General features: G+C 40.9%; 1 protein-coding gene across 1 annotated transcript in view; it reads right to left on the bottom strand.

Annotated features, from left to right (window-relative positions):
* ST6GAL2 (ST6 beta-galactoside alpha-2,6-sialyltransferase 2) overlaps positions 1-9253 on the bottom strand; it is a 171680-nt gene extending 162427 nt beyond the window's left edge. The window contains exon 1 of the mRNA XM_008922151.2: positions 9200-9253. The gene's annotated coding sequence lies outside the window, so the exon portion shown is untranslated. The remainder of the gene's footprint in view (positions 1-9199) is intronic.
* Between the last annotated feature and the right edge of the window lie 6514 nt (positions 9254-15767).

Genomic DNA, 15767 nt, shown 5'->3' with positions numbered 1-15767 from the left:
ATGAAAACATCAGCCTCAAAACTGGAAATTTCATGAAAACAACATTAATAGTGACATCTTCTGAGTGCCTTCTTGCCACCAACAGGATACATGTTTTTTCATGTGGTGTGTACATAATATTCTACAGTGTCTAAACAAGGCAGCACAGTTGACAATCTTGTTCCTGTTAATTGCCAATTCTTCACTTTCAGGGCTGAGTAAATCTTCTCAATAAAAGATCACAGCTCATGTTGTCAGATCAAGAATCTCACAGCACGATTTTGGGGCCAAGTCAAACGCAAATTCCCCAGGGATCACACTGGTAACACCTTTTGGTTTTTTTTGTTTTAGATCTGTGGCATAACAGTTTCAAATTTGTTCTGATGTGTTAGTGTTTGCTGCATGTGCGGGTCTGTAAATTTCTGAAACACTTGGCTTGAGAAATTGTGCTGTGAGTAAGGTCCCTTTTCTTGCTTCTGGTCCTGGACTCACTTCTGCCTGGACTCCAGGTGCTGCACACCAAAATATCACCAATGACACCACAAGAAAATTAGTTTCTCTTTGGTAGCTCTTTCTTTGCTAAACAACAGTAAAACTAACCTCACTGTACCACCTTTTCATACATATGGGTTCTGTGTTTTCTACAAAAATTCTATTTCCTTTAGTTTGAAGTTACCCCTGGTTGCCTGGCCCAAAGCACTGCATGGGTTCTGTTGCAGCCCGATTGTCCCAGACAGGCATGGCAAGCCAAATCACGTCCATCCTCATAATTTTTACCCCCAGGAATTAACCCCTCAGATACAAACTTTCCTTGTGTCTCAGTAGGTCTGGTAAATTCACTGGTAACAAAGATCTTGCTTCCTACAGTTCTAGAGGCATGTCTGTCATGTCAGCTGATGCCATAGCTTTCAGCTGATGCTTATTGCAAACCCCAGCCTGTGAAACGCAATGCCTTATTTCACCAGCACTGCCAAGCCCCGTGGTATGAGGTGGGAGTCAGACAGAACAGTTGCCTCCTGCTTTGCTCTACTGGGTGGTCTTGGTCCCATGGAACTGTCAGCTTCTGCTGCTGCAAAAGGGAGCCTGAATACTGAGTAGGACCCCATCACTACCCATAGGTAACAAATAGCCCTTCAGACGCTCTTTAAGGCAATAAGAAAAATGGAAAAACCAGAATCAAGGCAATTAAGTGTAGCTTGATGCTGCCTTCAGTGTTCCTGTGGCTCAGATAGGTGTTTCGCCATGCCACAGAACCAAGGTCTTCTGTCCCATGGCAGCTTGTGTTAGCATCAGTCCTAGCTGGACCAGTCCTCTGTCCCTGTAAAACCACCAGACTCTCAGCAAGACACTGCCCCTGGCTCTTGGTGTGGGTGTCATGTACACATAGCCTTCATAGATTCTGGCTTCAGCAGCCTCCAGGGACCTGATGTGTTTAAAACAGTACTGGGAACTTGGCAAGACATTGGGCTGATGGTTCAACTGCACAGAGTTGATCTCATCTCATTGTGTGCCAGTCTGCCAACTGAACAAATAGCACCAAAAGTACCTCATGAGTTTTATTTAGTTTTAATGCTCAAGCTTATCCTCTAGATCCTTTGAATTATGAAGGAATTGTGGAGCTCTAAAGAACTTCACGTATCATGGAATCTTTAAGAGTGTCTTTCCAGGCACCATCCATGGCAGTCTGTCTAGAGATAAAGCCCCACACCAAGATGCATCTTCAAGTAACAGATATTCCCAAGCTTCTTTTTTTTTTTTTTAATAAGGTCTATCAGAATGCTCCAGTGACCCTTTCTGAGCTTCTACTGCTGGAGATATTTGCCAAGGGAAAAAATGGACCTGAAGAAGCTGCCACTCCTATTTGCTTTTCTTTCATTTGAGGCAGAGGGAGAGAAACGGTGCTTTTGTGCACTTCTTTTTATCTTCTATCTCCCTGGAGGTGTAGCATCTGTTCCCACAATTTATTTTGGCTGAGGTTTCTTTGCAGTTGTTTTCCAAAATCTAACAAATTAGACAGACTTTGGTCTTTCTCTCTGATAAATTTCATATGAAAATGGCTCAAGTGTCTTTGATGTATTTGCGCCTGGAGTTTGTAAATATCTTTCTGAAGAGCATTAGGGTTCTTTGGGGTTTTTTCTGTTCGAGTTTTGTTCTTTTTTTCATTTCATTTCATTTCAAATTGTTAAAATATTATTAACTGTAGGCTTTTCATAGGAAGTTTTTTCTCACCTAAACTGAGGTAGGTAGATCTAATGTTTTTTAGGTACTTGGACAAATTGGCCTCCATTGAGTCATAGGTAGTGAGTGTCTGGGGATAGTCCCAATACATTAGTTAATCAATGGAAACACAGAGATTTGAACTAGTAGAACTAATCGTTTTACAAGCATCAGGGCATTACCTCAACTCCATGTTCAAATGAATGGTGTTGGCACTGCAGGATGACAGTTGAAGTTAGTATTGTTTTTTTCCCTAAATTCCCCTAAAAATCCTTTTTTTCCCCCTGAGAGTAGAAGGCTCTGATTTTCCATGGATCTTTTCTATGATCTCTGATGTGTTCATATGATATTGCAGCTGAAACAAGGGCAGTAGATAAAGCTTGGGAGTATTGTATACCAGTGTGCCATTGTGGCTCTAAATGGATCACTAAATACAGAGGGATTGCTTGCTGCCAAAAACAAAATAAAAGAATCATTTTGTCACTAAAAATAAGTAGAAGTTTCCCATACATTGCTATAGCCCAGGGTTGCTTTCTGTCATACGCTCACTTTTTTCCAGTTGGACAACTGGACAACTGGTTCATCTTTGTTCATTCCAAGACAAATCTCCTTCTCCAGCCTTCTTCAAACCACCAAAAAGAAACTCCAAGTTTGGCTGAAAATCCAGATGGAAGATTACAAAATCTACATATCTTAAATGAGACAGATGAGTAATACAGCTTACTTGTCTAAATCACTTAGCAATCCAAATTACATGCCACATGTTACTCCTTAAGCCAGTCAAGACCAGTTCTCTCTCTCTTTTTTTTTTTTTTAATTAATTCAATCTAAATGCCTTTAATAACTTCAGAGCTGAGAAGAAAGAGTACTGCTGTAAACAGCATTTTGATTTCATCTGACCCATGCATTATGAGATCAGCTATTAAGATACATTATCTGGAAATGTGATGGTCCTTAATTTTTTCCTCAGACATACCTGGAAGCATGATATTGAGCTAGAAAAATATGCTCAGGAAATTCAAAGAGGACCTTTGGTGAAAGTAAGGCAGTACATTGTATTTGTATTTCTCTCTGTAGTGCTTTGGAAAGCGTATTTCAATGGTGCTTTCCAATGAGCAAAGCAGAATAAATGCTTGCCTGCTTTGCATGCCATTCTCATAAAGAAATCAATTTTTCATTTTTGAATATAACATTGCACCTACTTCAATTTCTAAGGCTTGTTCTTCAGTTTGATGGTACTGATTCTATAAACTTCAGCAACATCAGGCAACATCTGTAGGGAATTCAATCAATAAATAAGCTCTCTCTTTTCTGTTGTTGAGCGATTTTGCCATCAAATGACTTTGTTTAGTGCTATGAAAGTGGCCAACCATACTGTACCACTCAAGAGAAAAATAAATTTGCAATCTAACACAGCCTGTTTCAGCCAAATGAACTGAGTTTTGTTTGGGAAAGAAATGCATCAGCATTGTGGGCTGTTGCTTTGATTGTTTTATGCTGAAGGTGCCAACTGTCTGTGATGTGAGTGGTTTCTGGTCAGAGAGAAAATTCTGCAAGAATATACATACATACACCTTGTTGGGGCACTTATCAGCTCCCCACTAGACCTTATCTAGTCAACTGCCAGAAACAAACACTTATGTAGAGAGTTCTGTGCAGCTGATAGAACTGTCAAGAAAATTGGCATTTCTCAGTATTCTTGATATCATTGCCACATCCATTCCCAGACACTGATTCCAGAAATGGAATGCTAAGTCTTTTCTTCAGACACTTGGATAAGGAGATTTTATTATTTGTTGAGAGAACCAACAGCAGATGGGGGAACCAAAGTTCTCTGGGACTACAACACCAGTCCTGGAAGGAGTTTGGAGCCTGCAGGTGCTTCTAGGATCAATAGTCTCTAGGGAAATGTGCCCCAGCATCACTGGCACCATCCAGTTGTCTGAGGCTGATATCAAGAGTATCAGTTAGTGGTAAGTGGGGAAAATTCTTACGCAGGAGCACCTACAGGCTGCAACCAAGGTCTGTGTAGGTGCTGACTGTGTAGCTATTGTGTATATAAGGCACAACCTCTGCCCTCAGTATGCTGTATAAGCAGAGAAGACAGATAAAGGCTGGTGAAGGGACTCAAGCACAAGTCCTATGAGGAGAGGCTGAGGGAGGTGGGGCTGTTCAACCTGGAGAAGAGGAGGCTCAGGGGAGACCTCATCACTCTCTACAACTCCCTGAGAGGAGGTTGTAGCCAGGTGGGGGTTGGTCTCTTCTCCCAGGCAGCTCTCAGTAAGTCAAGAGGGCATGGTCTTAAGCTGTGCCAGGGGAGGTTTAGGTTAGATATTAGAAAGAATTTCTTTACAGAGGGGGTAATCAGACATTGGAATGGGATACCCAGGGAAGTGATGGATTCTCTGTCCCTGGAGGTTTTTAAGACAAGACTGGATGTGGCACTCAGTGCCATGGTCTGGGAACCACAGTGTTAGTGGATCAAGGGTTGGACTTGATGACCTTGGAGGTCCCTTCCAACCCAGATGATTCTATGATTCTATGATTCTATGATAAATGGAAGAGGAGGTAGAAACGTTATCTCTCTTTTGTAGATGAGGAACCATACAATCACACAGTCTGAATGCTAGCAACTGAACATCAGGCTCAGACTCCTGAAAAATGAAGTTTACTAATATTTTCCATTTTCAAGTAACATATTTTAAGACATTCGGGAAGAGAAAGGAATAGTGTTGCATTTGAATGAAAATCCCTAGGTGTTGTGGCAATGTATTAAAACATAACACATCTGAGTTCTTGTCAAGTACAATATACAAGTTGCTAATGCTACAGTCAAATGCATTTTTCCAAAGAATCAGCTGCTTTCTTATTGCATTTATCAAATATATCTCCATGGAATTATATTTTCTGAGACATGAATCAACACAACATATGTTATAGTGCTTCAGTTTTGTTTCCATAATGAAAAGAAGCTGCTTTAATAGCATCTGTTGTAATGTTAGGAATGTATCCTGCCATGGATTCTCAGTGAAAAAACCACCAATTTCAAGTCGCAGAACTTGGATCCAGGGTGATCCAAATGAATGGGAAGGCTAGTTGTGATTATGCCTGTTATTAGCCAGTTATCTATTCTGTTTCCCTCTCCTTTCTTTAATTATTTAGCAGAATTAACATAAAAGCACAGTAAAGGAAACACTCAAACTCAGTATCATTTCTGGATACAGATATTTTTCTTTTAGCCAGCAACAAATTTTGACAATAAAGTCCTAATCAAGTAATTTTTTTTTTTCATTTAGGTTTGTGGTTTTCCTATGTTGCAGTTGTCTTCTAAAATATACATTGTAGATAGAATAGTAAAAGGAAAACTTGCTGCACTGGGACTTGGTAAACTACCTCTAATCTAATCTATATTACAGGGCACCAATTATTGGGGAATTCATATGCTACTAAATGTCACTTCCACTCTTTTCTAGCAATGACAAAAACAATTTGTAAGTCATTCTAATCACTTACATGAGCATGCCATGCTGAAAAATCTCCTTGTTGTTCCTTCACAATTCCCTGATAACTGCAAGATTATGGCTTTTCAAGGTCTTTTCGCCCTTACCGCTGCCTGTCAGCAGAAGGAGGTAGCAGATGTTTTCATTTTGAGTCCTTTCTCCAGGGCCAGAAACAAAAAGTTATTGACAAGTGGTTTGAATAGGTCTCTTTCCTTTTCACCCTGCTAAGGTGCAAGGAGTTACACAAAAAGGAGCAGTTATGATCAGGATATTGCATTAGCTTTTTATAAACCCTAAATATTCTAGCTGTGGTTAATATTTCATATTTCCATGTAGCGTGGTAGACATGAAGGTGTGTAATGAGTAGAGATGTGGCACCTGTTCCAAAGAACTTCAGTCTAAGTCATACCCCCAGGGATTTCACAGGAAAAGGGGAAAGTTGAAAGATGTCTGAGTACAACAGTGAGGGCTTTTAGGGCAATAAACTGTGAATTCCACTAGTCTCTGCTTCCTTGGTTTGGTTTTGCTATTCTTGTATCAGAACTATTGTCAAGTTATGCAAACTGCCAGTCCTGGCATGGGGAATACACTTTGAAAATGCCTGTTTATTCAGTAGACAAGACCTTTATGCTTTAGTGATGAGTATTGAAATGTCTGGATTGACACTTTTTGCTATATATAGAAATAGATTTGGGAAGTAGAAAGCTTTGACATATAAAAGGATGATAAACTAGAAATATAATTTAAAAGAACTCTACCAGTGCTTGAGTGTCTGGCACTTTCTGCTTCACAAATTGTAACCTTTGATGGCAGGGGGGAGAGTTCATTGCAAGTCAGAGAAGTAACAGAGAGAATTTTTGATGAAAACCCGGGTTGGCTTGAAGGTATGTTTAGATCTCTCTGGATTACACTGGCAAGGTCTGAAGATGTGTTTATCAGCAAGATCTTAGGATTGTGCCTGGTCATCCTGCAGGAATAACTCCCCTGGGGCTGGTAGGGTGGATGGAGTAAGCCACTGCCTGGAGACACACGCTGACTCCATGCTAACAGTCAGACCAGCCCAAGAACAGGCAACATCTCCTGCCCACCACTTACCAGGATATCTACTGCTATATGGATTTGTGGGTACACAATCACAAGTAGGGTGGTCTTGTCTGTCAGATGCATGTAATCCCTTCCATAGGAAGTCACAAGTGGTTCCTACCTCATCACCTTCCTGTGAGAAGGGAGGGGAGGCAGATTTCTTGTGACATGGGTGAGGCTCTGAAGAGCATACTCTGCCCAAGACAAACACAGATTTTGCCTATCAGCAAAGAGGCTTTCCTAGTTTCTTTTTCTTGTGCTGGGTTTCATCATCCTTACAAGCACACTTTCACTAGACAGAAAGGTCATGGAATCTGGCCTCTGGTGTACAACCCCCAGCATTTTTCTACCATCAAGACCTGATATTAAGATGCTTTGAGAACATCCTGCCATGCTGATAGCAATCAGATTTTCATCTGATTGTCAGCAGAGTCCACTTACTAAAGTGAGTGTGGTTAAGGCTGAATTTGATGTGGCACAGAGCTGAATAGAGCTACCTGTTCCTGCTCCTCTTTGCATTGGAATTCTTCTACTTGAGGCGTTTCGTCTCTTTCATATATCCACACATGATGAAAGCAAAACAAATTTAGAAAAGACAGCACTGAGTTGTATTCAAGAGTATTCTAGCAACAAAGTTACATAGTTGATGGACACAAATACAAAAAAACCTTGCAACAAAACCCTAAACATGTTCTTTGCTACAGCTTTTTTTCCCCTGGAAATTATTATTCTCTATATTGCACCCAGCATTATACTTAATGCACTAAGCATCCCAGGTAATGATGCAATTTTGATATTTTAATTTACTGATGAAGTAATGATGACTGAGAACCTGGAATGCAAGACAAATTCTACTTGTAATTTCCATTGCTTGATGTTATATAAACTCACTTATCAATCCCCTAGTCATCTGCACCCCTCACCATGATTTCCCTCTCAACATAATAAAAAATGACTGAGTTTCAGGAAGCAATACCTATTCTGTGCTTGGTTGTAAATCTGATCTCTGTTCTAATATTTGCTTGAAAGTTATCCCTTAATAAACATTGAAGTCTTTTGAAAGGGGAAAAAAATGTCAGTCTCTTCTTTTTGACCTGTAGAAGAGATGTAAATTTACTCACACTAACTAGAAAGCAACTGTTGCAGACCTAAAACCTAATCCTTTGAGCTATCATGTTTGCTCAGTATAGCAAAGAAAATGATGTCTAGGGACACTGAGCAGCAGTTTCACATCATGAGTGTATGTTTTCTAAATATAAGGAGCAGCTTTCCTCCTCATAGTTATAAATACAGCTGTGTCACCTATATGTGATCTGACAGACAGCTGTAGCCAACAGAGGTGTGGACTGGACTGACAGTAACAGATGAGCCAGTGGCCCCATGCCCTGATAGTCAGGCAGTCTTCTCTTCTAGATTGGATTTATTAATCAGGAGAGTAGCTGTGGGTTCAGTTAGGAGGCAGTTATTCTGTTAATGCTCTGTTGCTAGACAATAACCTCCGGCCTGTCCCTGGAGTAACTCCTTCATATGTTTTGAATCAAAACACAGTCAGGTTGAGAGTACTGGGACCCTCAGATGTCAGCACCTTTCCAGCCTCTTGTTTCAAATGCCACTGCTCCACTGGGACAAGGAGAGTTGTGACCTGACCTCTCCAGTGGCCTCTATAATTTTCTGCTGAGTCAATGAACTTGACTCAAAGATCAAAGTAAACAAGAAGAGTGTCTGTCTGGGAGTGCTTTTTGCCATGTATACTGAAAGGAGCTACCTAGAGAGTGCCACTTGTCAGGCATATGACTAATAAAACATGATACAAGTGCAGACATTGGCATCTTGAGCAGAAAATGTGCATCCCAGCTTTTCAGACTTTTTCTGAACCTGGTAAGTGCATACAATCAATACCAGAAACATGGACAAGAATGTAAATTCAAATAAAAAGCATATGTTATCTCCCCTATACCTTCAGCTCTCATCCCTCTTCTGATAAAAGTTCTACATTTCAAATGTCATCAGCCTGCAGGAAGGTACAGTTTCTTCTTTCTGAGCCTATTAACACAGTCAGCACAATAAAGGCAGGGGGGAAGGAAAACAGGAGAAAAATGATAGCAGTAAACAGAACAAAACAACACAAAACCACTCCTCTTGCAGTTCTGAGAAGCATTTACTAATCTCATCTCCTGTAGAAAAATTCTGTTCTGTTTCAGGTGCTCCTGAATGTACTTAACATTGAACACTCAAAACATTCCTTGTGATTGCCTTTGCATCCCAGCAATCCACAAATTTTACACATTTATTACAGAAAATCCTTGAAATCTAATAGATCTTATCTGTGCACAGGCTCTGAGTGTCCCCACAGCTCCCTGCCACCCCCCTCCTGCCTTTGGCTGAGTTAATCGGCAGCTCTGCCGGCTAAGGGGACTTACCAAGGGCTTTTTGATGGGAGGATGCTGTTAGGCGCTCGCACACATTGGAATAGCTGCTACTCAGTAATGAAGCAGGAACTGAGAAGTCTCACTCTTTCAGTAGCTATTCAGGTAGTGCTGCCAGCTTTCTCTAGCTCTCTGCATACACACACAGGGTGGGAGTGTGGGGGGAAGGGAGGGGTGGACAGGAAGGGGGGTAGAGAGGGAGAGACACAATAAACTCTGACTATAATTATGAGACCTCCTTTCTACAAATTGTAAGAGATCCCTTCAGCAGTTTTTTTAGCATGATCTCTTCAAAAAGGAGTTCCTCTGAAAAAAACTGTATCCTTCCTACTCTCTTCCCCCGTAAGAAAAATAAAAGCCAGCTCTCTCAAAGATTTAGTCATTGATGTGTAATAGGGAGGTTATTGTTGTTCAGAGTCTTTATTTTTTTCTTTTTATGATGAAAGTTTTATTATGAAATCTAACCTAGTTTGCAGCCAAAAAAAGACCCGACTCTGCTCTCTATAGGAAACAATCTCCCAGGAAAGCAGTTTAGATCAATAATTTCATACCTTTAATGACTGTATTTATGAAAGAAAGCATTTAGGCTAAGTGATTCACTAACCGGAAAGGTAACAGCTTAGTAAATACATATCACTGCTTGTTTGTACCTGCATACACCATTAAAGAAAAAATTGAATACCATGTGTAAATTAATAGGACAATTTATAATGGAATATTATTGCATTTGGCAAAGGAATAAAAAGAATTTAAAAAAGCTAAATCTCCAAGACAGATCCTTTCTTTATAATTCTTCAGAATCTGATTCTTTAGAATCCTTGCTCTCTGAAGCCTTAAAATTATTTATCCTTTCATTACTTTTGATGTCACCTTTGATAAAAATCGGATAAAATATACCCTCTTCCTAGGCAAAAGAGGAAAGTGTTCTGGAAGATTTCTCTCCATCAGTCCATCTGTCTTTCTTACACATGGTCACCCATACATCCACCTACACACAACACGATACCGAAAGCAACGACTAGGGGGAAAATCATCGATTTCCTTCAATTCTGTTCCCCAGATAGCAGTGGCTTTGCCCAGATCTTGGTACAACTCCAATAACCACAGGGTGATAGGTAAACCAGATGAAAAAAAGGATGAAAAAAATTAAGCATGACATATGAATCTGGCTTTGTCCCCATGAGCAATGCAGGGAACATCTGGGAGCCAGCTCAGCAGAGCCCCAATGTGACAATGACTTAAAGGACTGTTGTTTGGTATCACCATTCAGAGGCATGAGGAGACCTTGTAACAAAGACTGAAATGGGGAGAAAAGAAGAGCAAATAATTAACAGAAGCCTATTAAAAAAGTAGTCACAATTGAGAGTTGCCTTATTAGTTGCCTTATTCATTAGCAGTCTGCAACACTCCATGACACCCTTGTGCAGTCTGCTAACATTTGGCAGGGGATATTTTCACACACAGCTGTCCAGTTGTTAATCTGCAAAACATGTACTTAGTATTTAATTACTCTTAATCAGAGACAAATATTGTTAGGGCCTTGACAAGTCTATTAGAAAGTCATAAAATAAGAAGTGTTCAGACAGAAGCTCTTTCTGAGTCTTTGAGTTGTCTCAGTAGCAGAAGAAATCTTGAAAAGATTGATATTTCTGTACCTCATTGCTCCTGCCTTCCTCCTGCTCAGAGTAGTTGAGACAGTGGGTGGTAAATACAAACTTGTGTTTAAACTGAAGACCAACCCTGTCTGGCACATTTTGTTCCTAAAGAAGCCCCAGTGCAGATGGGCTCAGAAGGCATCTATAGTCATTGGAGGGCATGGGCAGTAGCAGCTGTGACTTTCAAGACCTTGTTTTCTTGGTATAAAAAGCAGGAACTATGAGTGGCTATAGCCCACACATTACAACACCCCATTGTTAGCATAACTTGTTGTGGAAGTTCACTTTTTCTCTCTATTTGGCCCCTGGAGAGGTTAGCTGGGAGATTGTTGAGCTGCACTGCTTGGATTGCCAGAAAACTGCTCCCAAGGTCAGAGCTGCTCTTTCAGCACTATTGGGGCTTCCCATCAGTACCTTCTTTCCCATCACAAACACCCCTACTGCAGGACCATGAGGGTCTTAAACCTCCTCACTACACTCCCACAGCTGGCATGTCTGTAATACCACAGCAGGGTAGAACATGGCTTGAGGAAGAGCTGCAGGTATCTGTCTTAGGTAGAGCTTCCCTGCCTTGCAAGCTGTACTAGCTGAGGTTGCTGTTTTTTAAAAGCTTGTTTCTAGAAATTAGAAATAGGCAGTGGAAATGTGTTTACATCATGAGGGCAACCTGAACAGCTGACATTTGACATCTGTTTGCATTAAAAGCAAACTATCCAGCCCTTTAGTTATTCCTCCATCTGGGCTTGCTAAAAGAAGGCTTTGCAGAAAAGAATGGAGAAAAAGGGTTCAAAGAATGCCTATTACCTTTAGAATGATAGGAGGGCTCTGTTCTTAGGGGGTGATGTTAATTCAGTCAGATCTGTGGGTTGTCACTTGAGAGGACATGCAACTTACACTTTAATAAAAAAGATTCTTTTTTGTAGTGCAGGTAAACAGTTCTGGAGAGCTCTCTCATAAATTACAGCTCTACAACTTGGAAAGAACTAACAAATCATCTGTGACCTGTGAATCTAATTTTACTGCGCAAAGAACTTTTCCTCCAGGGCTCTTTCCCTTGTACATGTATCTATTTGCCATTCTTCGTTGACACAAACCAATTTCTGCGGTTTGCCTGTCAATAACTATACTTAACTTTTAATGAGTAATAGTAAAGCCATTAACCTCCAGAAGCAGCAGTTTCTTAAAGAAACAGCTCTCATTTTCTCTGTGATGAGCAAGATTTTTCTTGAAATACACCTCTTGACTGAAAAGTGCATTTAATATACTAGGGGATGAGGGCAATATACTGGGAGTATACTGTTTCTTGTGTGGATGCTACTCTCCATCAATATCAACTACAAGTTTTATACACTGGTATCTTGCTTACTGTCTGAAAATAGTAAGACTTATCTAATATGGCTTACTGTATCCTTTGGCAGTCAGTGTGGAGTGGGTACTGGCTGGTGCAAGGTAGTCCTAATGATGTTTTTTCCTCTGTCTCTTCATTTTCTAACTCTCTTCACACATGACTGAGTGACCAGAAATGTTACACTAAGGAATCAGTGCATGTGTTATAATGATACCAAAATTATCCCAGTGTCAGTATTATTAACACAGGCGAATATCAGTTTTACAATTATTAGAAAGCTGAACGATCTGAGATATGAAAACTCGTAATTCATACATGCAAACAACCTCTGCCCTGTGAGTGACACCACACTAGTTTAGATAAAACTGATTTCTGAAGACATAACTATCCCCTCTCCCTCCTTTCTCACAAAATTCTAATCATTTTATAGTGCAAAGATACAAACACAGCCTATCTTTCAGACAGTGATTTTTATGTGTGCTAGACTGCAAGAATTAGGTATGTACATCTTAATGTCACAGGCGCAAGATTTTACTCCACTGATTAAAGGAAACAATTCCTTGATTCATGGAAAACTCATGGAAGCGTGTAGCAGACTTTTTATTGTAATAATTATATTCTGTTCTCATTTACATTCAGGTAAACTAATTTCAATGTAGTTACTACTGATTTGCATCCATACTAACTTTAGTTTGCAACACGAAATTAGTCAAGCTAGTGCTGTAACTCCAGTATAGTATGTAAAAACCCACAAATGCTGTCTGACTCATACAGATTTTGAACCTGTAAATATTGACTTGTGGGTTTTTAAGTTGCAAAAAATCAGCAGGAACTTCTTCAATGTCATTACAGAACCCAAACCTCAAGATCAAACTATATTACCTTCAAGGTTTCCAGGCCACTGGAATTTTGAATGCATTATTCTGAATGAGTTGTTTCTCCTTAAATAGAAGAAGTTAATGGCAAAATACATTGCTTGTGTCAACTGTGATGTAATTCACAGTAGTATTTATTAACTAATTAGGATTGCATAATATTTTGCAATCCAGGATAAGGTAGTGCCGTAGTTTGAGAGTCCCAAAATCCAATCCTCAAGTCCAAGCCCCCTCTCACAACTCAGAGCAGTGTGAAATGGGTTTTCCAGACACAAACATGAGACTCAGTATGGGGGGAAAGGGAATTATATTGCAAACACTGTACAAATAAATATTATAATACATCATATACAGTCTTAACTATCTCTCCTATACTAAATCCGTATTTACAATGGATCAATCTCTTCTCCCTTCAATAAAAGTCCAGAAGGGAAAATGAAAGATCCTTTCCACTCTCAGAGCAGCAGTCTCTCTAGGGCAGTAGTCCCCCTTCCTCCATGCAGCAGCTGTAGCTGGATCTCTTTTCATTACACACGAGGGGGGTCTCCAAGCCCCTCTCGGCCCTTCGACTCCAAGCGAGGGTCTTTCTCTTCCACGGGTTGCATTCACCAGGACAAAGGTCACTTCATCATGTCATATTCACGAAGTGCAAGAGTCTTTGTGACGGTCCCTATCCTCAGGGGATTCAAGCTCCCTTGCAGAGCTCCCATGCTCTGTTATCAGGCTGCTAGCTTAGCAGCAGCAGCAGGGGGGCAAAGCCCTCCTCCACATTCCTTCTGGCCATCCCAGTCCAGCTTTCCAGGATACCTGACCTTCTTAGCTCTTCTCTGTCTCTCTGGTGCTGCATTTTAGGACTCCTTTCAAGTGGGAGTCCACCACCCCTCCTCTCTAGGAGAGGTCTCCAAGGAGTTTGGGGAGTTTGTTTCAGTTCTTACTCAAACTCTCTCTCTCTGTAGAGCTTAGTCCTGCTCTGTCTCCATCAGACATTTCTCTGTGTCTCTCTTCCTTGGCTGCAATGCCGGCTTTGCTGCTTCTTCAGTTCTTATCTCTTGGCTTTCAGCCATAGCCTCCGTTCACTGCTGTTTCTGTCGCTGCTTCTGCTGCTGCTTACAGTGGAGAAACATCCCCCAGCTCTTAGCTACAGATACTTAGCCCAATCTAACACTGTCCCAAGTCCCTGTAGCCCCCCAACTGGGGCTGGGTGGGGGGCCAGCCCCCAGTGGGGCTCTGGGCCCCTTCTCCTCGTGGCCTCAGAACACAGCCACCTCTCCAACAACTACTACAACATCCCCTTCTTTTCCAGTCTGGTTGTTGATATGTTTATATTTTGCAGGAGCGCTCATTGGTTCAACCCCAAGGGTCACCACCCCCTTGGGGTTACCATTTTATAACTCCAGAGGGAAAATGTTTTTCCCCCACCACAGGTAGGAAGGGAGAAAACTATAAAGGCTTTGTATTTGTTTTTTTCTGCGTTTAAAAGAAAACAAAGAAGTTAATCTTGATGTACTTCAATAAAACCTGAGCTATTGAGTTGAAAATATGCTCAATTGTGGGGTTGTTTAAGGTGTTTACAGTAATGAAGATTTTATATCCATTCAGAAGCTCAGTCTCACTCACTGTCCCGTAGCGGACGGCTTCTATCCCCACATTGCCTGACCTTGCAGATTGAAAGAAAGACAGATGAAGTATGACACTGCACAGGCCCTCAGCATATGTAAAACTGACTGTTTCTGCTACAAAAACCCAAAGTTGAGTTAGGCAACCCAAGTGGTAGCTCACGAGTTACTAAAGAAAATCTTAAACTGGCTTTACACTTTCTTATTTGCATTTGGGGAATTTTAATGGCCCCCACTGCCTATTGAAATCTGAGGAGACAAAAAACAGTTTGCATAATAATTGCCATTGAGTGGACATATTAAAACACCAAGAAGTAAAAAAGAAGGACTTAGGAAAGTAAGTACTAAACTAATACCAAGGGAAGAGCTGTCTTTAGGGAAGTGGCAGCTAGCAAAACGCCTCTGCGAAACATGCAGAAACAGCAGCCCAAATAAGTGAGGTGGGTGTAAAAGTGGTGGCTGCTGAGTCCAGTATTTTTTCAGTGAGTCTTTATCTCCCCATGCTTTGATCTACCAGGAAGTCATCATACAGCTTGACTTTCTTTACCACTCTGTGCATTTTGAATGTACTGGAAAATTTCATTCATGGTCATTACAGCAGTTGTACTAGCACTACACTTGATCTGGCAGCAGGTCTGATTAGGCTGCCTCTCTACCCCCATCAAGGTGTTGCGGCAGTAAGTCCTAAGTGATCTAAAGGAGACTGTTTCCCTCTCCTGGCTCTGGGTGGTTGTAGTGGTGGCTTACAAGCATGTGTATGTGTTGCTGCTATGCTTGATGGAGAACAAACATATAAGTGTGACAGGAAAAGAAAGCTGAAAATATAGCTTGTACCATTTGCTTTGAAAGTGCTGAAATGTGTTGTTGAGCTGATGCCTTCCAGACCTGAGTGCCATAACTGTGGGGCAATCACTAAAGTGTCTGAGATGTGCCTAATAGTGTATGGTTTCACAATACGGCATGAGATGAATTATCAGCTTGCCTTTGCCAAAAGGGACATTCTGGTTGTCCCCTCACACCTCCTTATCTCAGCTTTGATTTTTGTGGCATATCTTGAGCCAGAGCTGG

The sequence above is a fragment of the Manacus vitellinus genome, unplaced genomic scaffold, assembly GCF_001715985.3.
Source record: "Manacus vitellinus isolate BGI_N305 unplaced genomic scaffold, ASM171598v3 scaffold_7_pilon, whole genome shotgun sequence".
Taxonomy (NCBI): Eukaryota; Metazoa; Chordata; class Aves; order Passeriformes; family Pipridae; genus Manacus; species Manacus vitellinus.
The sequence above is the reverse complement of the archived record's forward strand: the minus strand, read 5'-3'. Positions and strand labels throughout refer to the sequence as shown.